Source organism: Triticum urartu, chromosome 2A, assembly GCF_056163025.1.
Source record: "Triticum urartu cultivar PI428250 chromosome 2A, HENAU_Tu73, whole genome shotgun sequence".
NCBI classification, from domain to species: domain Eukaryota; kingdom Viridiplantae; phylum Streptophyta; class Magnoliopsida; order Poales; family Poaceae; genus Triticum; species Triticum urartu.
In genome coordinates this window covers 378,944,935-378,955,015 of record NC_141874.1, presented here as the reverse complement: position 1 = coordinate 378,955,015, position 10,081 = coordinate 378,944,935, and the positions used below count along the sequence as shown (strand labels likewise).

Here is a 10,081-nt window from a genome sequence, read left to right as displayed (position 1 = left end):
CTTCATCTTTGTCCGTTTTGTGCACTGCTTGAATCTAATGATACATAAGCAAACAGCAGAAAACAAATTATCACAAGCATTCTGTACGACAAGTTCATCATTAGCAAACTAAGTTCAACAGAAAGCAATCTAACATAATCAAAGTTCATCATTACAAGCGATTCTGCATGACAAGCAAACTAAGTTTAGCAAAAGCAAATGATCACAAGCAAACTAACGATACATAAGGAAACAACATAAAGCAAATTTGACGATAATTCTAAAATGACGCTAGCATTGTTGGCTCTTGGCTGACACCATCTTCTTCTTCACCAGTTAGCGTCTCCCCATCCCCAGCTGCTCCTGGCACGCTTCTTGGGGGGCTCCTCCTTCTCCAGCTTTACACGACGAAGCCCGTCCTGGGTGAGGGTGATGTAGTTCCATATCTCGTACGATGCGTAGGCGTCCTTTGCCGTGTACTCGATGTGCCTCATGGACAGAGGTAGGGTGGCCCAGCGCATGTGTTCGTCGTCGGTGATCTTCTTCTTCATGTTGTTGTAGTAGTCGTCGATGAGCATGCCGGAGATGTCTCCAAGGGAGTCCAACCCCTTGGTTGCCTCAGGCACCCTCCACTCCTTCTGGATGTCGACGAAGTTGGCGACCTCCAGATTGACGCGCTCTAGCCTGGTTTTGTCGCCGTCAATGGAGAAGCCTGCAAAGGTGTACCTGGGGTCAGCGAGGAAGTTGTCGAAAATGGTGCACCTTTCAGCGGCGCTCAGTTGGAAGAGTAGCACCGGCTGAGTCTTGCCGATGGAGAGTTGGTAGAGGGCGGGTTTCTGCATTGCTTCAGGCTCGTTGTTGTACTCGAGATCAATGTCGACGATCTTGTTGCGCTGGAGGCTGAGGTGGTTCTCGTACTACGCGAGGGAGATAGCCATCTTCTTCTTGTCGTTGGTGTGGATGACGTGCAACTTGGTGTTGCCGTGGGCCTTCACACCCTTGTACTCGTCAGTGAACGCCATAGCCAGTAGTAGGGCTTGGTGTTTTCTGTGGAGATCGATGTGATGGAGCGATTTGGTGGCAGCACAATGGATACTTGTGTTGTTGTGGATGAGAAGGCCTTTGGCAGGGGTCCGAATTTAAGGGGAGGGTGCAGGGTGGGATGGCCGCATCAGATGAACTGCACGATCTCGCTGATGATGCGGTTGTGTAAATCATGGGTTGGTGTTGCGTCTGTGATCGTGGGTTTGTGGCGATGGAACCGCTCGGATTGGGTGGTTGTATGCGAACGTGGTTTTTTTAACGTGGTTTTATTTTATTTTTGATCAGTAAATTTTTTAACCACCAGTTTCTGTGCGAACGGGCATTTGTCACGTTTATATGTATCATGCGTGTTAACGGAATTGCATTGGTTATCGTTTTGCACTGCATCGTCTATCAAAGAGAACTGCATTTTGTCTACAGGTGTGTACTTCACCGTTTTTTGCATGTCCTTGCAGCAGCCCCTGAAAAAAGTACAATGTATTCTGCAATTTTATGAGTTTTTCGCTATGGACTAGACCGTGTATTTATTCATATAGGTAATCTGGAACTGGATTGCTATACCGTACTGCTTCGTGTAACCAAATGCACTTCATTTTTCTAGAGCTGCGTACTACATCTGTTTTTGCGTGTACTTACTGTAGTCTCTGGTACAGGAGGGGCAGGGGGTTGCCCCCTTTTTTATTGTGGCACTTATTTGAAGGTAGACTTTTTTTGGATGCATTTCTTAACACGCGCGTTGTTTTTTATTTTAACTTTTTTTTTTACAAACTACATGTATTTTATTTTGTTTTATCATCTGAACTTCATTGTTCTTCATAGAGAACTGCATCATGTGCGTTTTGATGTAGTTTGTCTTATTTTAGCCGGGCCGTTTTTGGGCCGTCCCGTTTTATGTGACCCTTTGCCACACGCGGGCCTCCTACGTGTCCCTCCCAGGCGATCCCACCGCTCCGCTGATAGGGAGAAAGACCGAGGACAATCCCCTCTCCTCTCTTGCAGTTTCTCCCGAGGCATCTCTCCCTCGAGCAAAACCCCCATCGGCCACAGCAACCGCCGTCGCCCGAGGAACCGCCGCCCTCAAGAGGTCCTTATTCCTGCATTACGCGTCGCCGTCCGCTCCGCGAGCCCTTGCCGCTGCGCTCCCGCAACCCTTTGTTGTCCGTTCCCGTCGCCGCCCCCCCCCCCCCCCCGCCGTCGCCGGTGTTCATCCCCTTTTTAGTGGTATGTTCCCCTTGGCCTCGGTCTTGATCGTCCCCTCGTCTAGTTTTATGATTCTTGTAGTTGCTATTGTTGTTTTTGCTTGTGTAATTTTTCCGTAGACAGGCGATTTTATCTCGATTTGAAGTCGATACTCGTGTGTGCTCTGTAGGCAGAGCAAGGTGGATCTAGGGTTTCGTCAGATTTCGTCGATTTTGTTGCTTATATGTGTAACTTCGTCCTTGTGCTGCAGGTAAACGCCATGTCTTGGCCGAGCAGAGTGGGAGGAGTTCAGGGTATGTGGAGTGCTTATTTTTTGCTTTGTTTATGTTTATCTAGTTTCCTAATTCATCCTGCATATTTGTTTATGCTCTGTTAGTTGTCAGCATTAGTTTGCATTATTTTGTCATGTGATGTTTTGTAATTTCTGTTTCTGGTTTTTTTAATCCAGTAGGTGATTGCGGTGCTCATAATGATACACCAATTGGCTCTCATTGTCCCGGTGTTAAGGATCATGGTGGAGAGGGAGGACATCAAGTGAATTCATCGATTGAATCTTCTCCCATAAGTGTGGCCCCTCCTTCCGGTATGTGAATGCTTTGTTTATTTTGTGTTTGTTGGTTACTTGATGTTGTACAAATTGGTGTTTCCTTGTTGTATCTAGTCCGGCATTTTGTTGGGAACAAACGTGAAGTTAGTGTATGCAGCACTGCATTTATTTGTATATGCGAACTCCACTATATGTATGTGTGAACTGCATTGTTGTTTTATTCAAGTTTTTTATACAATGCATTAATTTTTATTTTTAGCTTATGATTGGAGCACTGCATTTATATGTCTAACTGTACTGCATTTGTTCTTTGTGTGCATTTTTTAACGACCATAGTCAAACTTCATTTTGACGCAGTGTCTGTTTTCCATGTTGGGGCGCCTGGGTTTGAGGAGGTTACTCAATTGATTGAACATTATTTTGCAGAGGGTAATGTTGGTGTGAGCTTTGACCAGAGATGTCTCGTCTTGTCTGAAACACAATCACAGCCTGTTGATGGTACAGAGGAAGTTACACAGGATTGGATGGTCTCCGAACAACTTCGTGAATATGAGTTCAAGCAAAGCAAGAATAAGTTGAGGTTTGAAAGTGACTCAAAAGAGTTTGCGGAGAAGGAGAAGCAGAGGAGAGCTGCAGTTGGTGCCAAGGGTGCCAAATTTGCCAAGGTGAAGCAGCCTGCTTTGCAGAAGAAGAGGCTGAGTACTGTTGCTGAGGAAGGTGGTACACCTCGGTGGAGTCCACGTGTTGCTGGCATGAATATGAACCTTGGCAAGAGAACTACCGCAGTTGGTGGAAAGGATCCTCGGCGCAAGCGGCTACATGTCACTGAAGATCCCAACTCTGATGATGACGACTTTGTGCTTGCTGATTTTGTGAGGGATGTTCATACTGGTAGACGCAAAGACTGTGGTTTATCTAAGAGTCTACCCAAGCGAGCCCGTGATGATGTCGATGAAGATGTTGGTGCTGACTCCGGCGAGGAGGCGGATGTTGTTCCAAAGGTTTGTTGAAGTGGACTTCATTTGTTTCCTTCATTGTTATTCTATATGTGTTTTCTCTGTCTCTTTGTTATGGCTAATCTTCTAATGTGGACTGCATTTCCCCCTACACAGAGGAAGAAGTCTAGTAAGAGCAATGCAACTGAAGATGATGCTGAGGGAGATGATTCTCGATTTAACAACACCATATGTTTGTCGCTTTCCACTATTTGCAAGGCTGCTGCTTTGTTGAAAGAGGCACACTGTAGTCGTGTCCGGGATGCTGGATTCGGTGTTGTCTTTGAACTGACAGTAAAGACAAATGTGTCGCGCATTCTTATGTGCTATCTAATGGGAGTGATTGACCCTGCCACCATGATAATGGACTTTGGGAATGGCAGGGTTCTTCAAATCAATCGTGATGCAGTTCATCACATTTTTGATTTACCTATGGGACGTCACACTGCACCCATGCCTACTGCCAACGGCCAAGATGACTCGTTCACTGCCCTCAAGGATGAGCTTGGCTTTGACCGTTCAAAAAGTATAGGTGTCAAGGACTTGCTTGAGAAGTTGAAGGTGTTGGTGGAGGAAGATGATCATGTGACTGTTGACCTTGCTGTGAAGGTGTTCTTCCTGATACTTTACCAAAATTTGTTGTGCCCCGGGTCTGCAGTTCGTTTGGGTAGAGTTGCTACAATGGTAGAGAACATGGATTATGCGGCTATGGCGCAGATGCACTTTCGCAAGCTTGTTGTGGATGAGTTGCAGGCAGCTGTGGTGAGGTGGCAAACAGAAGGCAGCAAGCAGAATTATGCAGAGGGTTGTGTCATTGTCCCCCCTGATTATGTATTTTGACTGCTTGAAGCTTCGCAAATTTTCAGTTATGCACACGTTGACGCCATGTGTGTCATAACTAACGACCAATGACCTGATGAAGTTATACAATGAGGATGTTCTTGTGAAGGGAAAGATTTACTTGGAAACTTACAAATTTGGGAAGCTACCGGTTAGCGCATCTGGGTTTTTAATATCATATTTTTTAAAGGTCCAGCCATTATAAATCTGAACTTTTCTAGTACCCACATGTGTACTTCTCTTTGCTTCTTGTCTTTTTTTGCAGTGGAAGGCGTTAGGTGATATTGTGTACAACCATCCTGTTGCAGTTGTATGTGGCAGCTCTGATGCGGGGCCTAGCACTCATGCTAGGTTTTATGAGCCTATCTGTAGCCAGCTTCCTGCGTGTGATGATGAGGTGCCGCGTACTCGTGGTTTCATGGCTTGACAGATGTTTGATAATAGAAGCTCTTCTAAATAGACATTTGTTGGCGGCAAAAAACACGAGGAGATTGATGAGCTTCTTCTGAAGGTTTTGAAGTTGACTGAAGATTTGCCAACCTCTGGTGACAGGTTGACAGTTACTGGTTTTCCCTGTTGGCCATGGCCCACGAGATGAAGATATTGTTGCTGATCACAATTTTGATTGTGGCATGATTGAAAGCCTGAAGATTGCAGTGACGAATGTTCGGTCTTCGTATGCTCAGTTGAGACATTCACAGGAAGAAAAATGCGGTTGGTATGAGAAGGATGCTGAGCATATTTTGGATGAAATAAACCGTCAGGACGCTGGCGTCGGCGCTGATAATGTATGTTCTAGGTTTCTTGTGCCTTTGAACCTCTTTTGTGTATTATGTGGACTGCTCCTCACTATTTTTGTTTTTTGTGATAGGATGGAGTGGAATCTTCTAGTATCCATAGATCTAGGGATGATGGAATTGGTCAGGTACAAGTACTTCTACCATGTCTATTCTTCCATGCGTCCCTCTTCTTGAACTTGCATTTGTTGCTTTCCATTTTATTATATTTTTTGTGTACTTCACGATTGTAAAGTGTGTACTGCTTATGCATAGTTGAAGTTTTTTTTTTGGTTGTTACCATCTTATTTTCATTTTCGGTTTGTTCTATGCCCGTAGACTGGGGTTGCTGCTTGTGATGTGCACAAAGAGTCCTACGATGCCTCTAGGAAGGATGAGGTCTTGGCTGATGCATCGTCCCCTCCGGATGTTGTAGCTGATAAGGTATAGTTGTATTACTTTTTCTGTTAGTGGGTTGTAATCTAATTTTTTGTTGTTGTTATAAACTTGATGTACGTTGCTATGTTCACTCATATGCATTTCATTTACATATGTGAGCTGCAATAGTTTTACACATGTGAGCTTTAGTCTTTGACAGAAGTGAACTACAGTTCTTTTCGCATGCGTGGTCCATAGTCTTTTACATACGTAAGCTTCAGTATTTAACATAACTGAACTGCGGCATTTGACAAAGTGAACTGTAGTTCTTTTTTACATATATGTGGGTTGCAGTTGTACTTGTTTTGACACATGTGGGTTGCAGTTGTTTTGCATACGTGGACTGCAGTTGTTCTGCGTATGTTGTCAGCAGTCTTTGACATAAGTGTCTTGTCTGTTGTTGTGTTAATTATCCCCACGCTCATTTGTGTTATTATTTGTTTTTTAAACTTTCCACATCCTGGAGAAGAAAACATAGAAGTTCATGTTGATCTGAACCAGGGGGTTGTGCTGTTGATGGTGGTGGCAGTGTTGATGCTTCTACATCGGTTGCCGTCGACGGTGCAGATCCTTCTGTAGCTCAAGAATCCCATGATGCTGTTTCCCCTAGTCGACATGAAGATTTTGATTTTGGTATTGCAAAGCCGCTGGAGAATGTCGTTCCTGCTGTTACTGTTGCTGCTTCCCCTATTTGTCTGGCGGCCAACGATATTCCTGAAGTATCGAGAGTGGAGCCTCATGTAGCTGAAGTATCTAAGGACGTTGCGGTTGACCAGACTGTTGTAAATCCAGAGAATGCTAATGTTGCTACAGAAGGGCAGTCCAGTGAGGCTGTGTTGGATTCATTGCAACCTAGCCAAGAAAATATTTTAGTCAGCTCTGAAGAACAACAGCATGAAGACTCTGACACTAAAAGCAAGAGTTTTGTTTTGAACAGTGCACTTGAAGTTTTTCTCATTCAATTTGTTTAATTACTATGGTAGATGTATTAGATGTTTAATGATAAGTGAAACTTGATCTTTTGTTGATGATTTTCAATATAGCTAGCAGAATTTCCTTATCTTAATATTTGAACTTCATTCTTTGGATAAGTGAACTTCATCTTTTTATTACAGCTGACGAACTTCCTGTTGTGACACCGTCGAGCACTGATCCAACTCTTCTAAAAAGATACAATGAGTTGTACGCTGCTGTTACGAGGGTTCGGAAGGACAAGAAGAAGAAGTATGGTTTTTTAGAAATTGTTTTGTTCATATGTATTTTCTAATTTTGGTATTTTACCCTTTTTCTTTGTTGTTATTTTTTTAGTATCTTATGTTTTAGTTTTTCATAAAAAAAATCAAGGACATGGTTGCTTTTAAAACTGAGATGGCTGATATTACCATTAGCAAAGTTGGTCAATCTTTTTGGGATAAAGGGATGCTCACTACAGGCCTTGTAGATCTTGGGGTTTATTTACTGGTAGATAAGTTTAAGGGATCTCTGACAATGGTTGTCATGTACCATATTTGTGTAAGAATGCAGAAAATTTTGTTTTATTTTTTGATTTTCTTTTCTGATTTCGTGCGACGACCTGTTTCTTTTAGCACTATTTCATTTTTGGTTTTATTTTGGCAGACAAGTATTTGGAATGGTGGTACTGTAGGCAGGAATGTTGAAATGATGTTCTCTTCAAAAGCCGAGGAGCATGTTGATAAAAAGGATATGGCGAGCAATCTTTTTATGTGTCGAAAACTATATTTTGTGTGTTTGTTTTTATAGTGTTCTGTTTCTTCTTCTTATAATAATTTTATTTATTTTTCGTGCTTCTAACAGGTCCTTTTTCTAACTTTTGATCAGCCAGAGACGAGGGATGGCGTTGGTCATTATTGTGTAGTTGCGTTAAATGTGAAAGAAAGGCGATTTGAATTTCTTGACTCGCTCAATAAACCTGCCAGCGCTGATGCGATCAGGGTTTTTAGGAGGATGGTTAAAAATATCAAGCGTGCATGGAAAGAAGGTAGCTCAAGTTCTGATGAGCCACTAAATCCTCCTACACTTGATGGATTTGTGTTGAACCATGTCATTGTCCCAATGCAGCCAAATGGGTGTATTCCGTACAGCCCCTCTCCACCATACTGCGCAAGTTTTTTTCATTATGTGAAACTGATGTTTTTTATTCTTTTATTGTAGGCATGATTGTGGATTCTATATGTTCCAATTCTTGCAAACTTGGGATGGTGTTCGAGTTGCTCAGTTTGGGGTGGAGCACATTGGTTACATCAGAAAGGCCATGCTCTATAGTTGGCTCACACCGAGAAAGTGTTGCCTTGATTTAATATCACTTTTAATTTTTGCAGATAAAGGTTGTTTTAGTGAACTTATTTATCCTCCCTATCGGCGTTCTAGGAACGGGGGTCCCCAGACTTGCCTGCCTGCGGCCTGCGGCGTGGCTCAAGTGGGGACCGAGCGCGACCCATCTTCATCAGCTCAAGCTCAAGACCCTCGCGAGGGGCCAAGCCTCGCGGGGCGGATGACAGGAAGCTTCCTCAGAGGCAGCCTCGTCAGGCAGGCTTGCGAGGAGGCGGAGAGATCAAGGTAGGGGTACCTCGCGAGGAGCCCGTGACGCAAGCCATGACGTTCGAGACCAGGCGGGCGCTAGCCTGCGCAGTGTCCTTGTTTTCCCTTTGGTGCAAAGGGGGCAAGAACAGGCCAAGGCACTGGGCAAAGGTTACCATTCCGGTGCAACGAGACCAAGACTAGCAGAGCGGCAGGACGGAGGTCACCGTGGAGCCCAAGACGGCGTCATCACCAGTGCTTTTGGCAGCCGAAGACCACCTTTGGTCAGAATAACTTGTACTAGATGTTCCCCTTCAAATGGCAAATTGTTGGCGCCCTTCCCGCTCATTATTTGGGGAGAGGCCCAAGGCCTCTGTAAGTAGAACTAGCCACACAGAGTAGAGGGACATCCAGAAATCTGGTAGAGCCCTAGCAGAGAGAGGGAGAGAGGCGACTGAACTCACCCAAGCAGTTCATCGCACCAGCTCAAGAACACCTCTCGCGAGGCTGTTCTTCCCTTGTACTGTTCATCATCAGCCCCTGGGGCAATCCACCACACCACACACTAGAGTAGGGTATTACACCACAACGATGGCCCGAACCAGTATAAACCTCGTGTCCCTTGTGTTGTTCGTTGTTTCCAGCTTAGATCACGTGAGGAGATTGGACGTAGATCGGTAGGGGAGAGATCTCCGCGTGCACCCTAGTGTTTGAACCTCAAGGGTCTGCCGGAACCCGAAATCCGACATTTGGCGCGCCAGGTAGGGGTGCGCCGGAGTCCTCCCTCCTGACGACCCGCTCTCCCCCGACATCGCATCCCGCCCTCATGGCGGACAACGCGTCGCCCGCTCCAGCAATGGATGCCGACACTGGAGCCAGGGGGCTCCGGGCCTTGGCCCCCGCCTTGCGATAGGTGCAGTGGCCGCGCAAGTTCAGGCCCGAGACGCCGCCGCACTATGACGACGCGACGGACCCGATGATTTTCCTGCTGGCGTACGAGGAGGCCGTCCTCAGAGCCGGGGGCGACGACCGGGTGATGGCCAACTGGTTACCCATGGCCCTCACCAGCGTCCTGAGCGCGTGGCTCCTCCACCTGCCGACAGCCTCTGTCACCTCCTGGGAGGAGCTGCGCGACCTCTTCCTCGCCTGTTTTGCCGCACTAGCACCGCCCGTCGTCGCAGCTCTCCTGGGTGGCTCCCAGGCCCCACCCTCGAGCCATCACGTCAAGCCATTCACCCGCCGGATCAGCACCGCCTCCAAGCGCCGAGAAGCCCCCCTGGGCTGGGTGGCGCCCGAGGCCGATCTAACCTTCGACTCGGAGGACCACCCCTTCAACCCCATTGGTTCGAGCGCACTCCCGATGCTGTGCACCCCCACCATCTACCAAGTGGTCGTCACCAGGACCCTCATCGATGGTGGTGCCGGCCTCAACATGCTCTCGGTGTAGGCCTTCAGTCTCTCCATGTGCCGCTGGAGCGGCTCAAACCCAGCAGGCCTTTCTCGGGCGTCGGAGCCGGTTCCACCACCTCCTTGGGATAGATCCGCCTCCCAGTGACCTTCGGCACGTGCGACAACTTCCACACGGAGCTGATCGACTTCGACATCGCCCCCATTGGCCTCCCCTACAACGCCATCCTCGGCTATCCGACCTTGGCTTGGTTCATGGAAGCAACTCACCCGGCGTACAACCTCATGAAGATGCCCGGGAGCGGCGGCGTCCTCAC

General features: G+C 46.6%; 1 pseudogene; it reads right to left on the bottom strand.

Annotated features, from left to right (window-relative positions):
* Nucleotides 1-308: 308 nt before the first annotated feature.
* Nucleotides 309-1,001, bottom strand: LOC147985182 (uncharacterized; annotated as a pseudogene).
* Between the last annotated feature and the right edge of the window lie 9,080 nt (nt 1,002-10,081).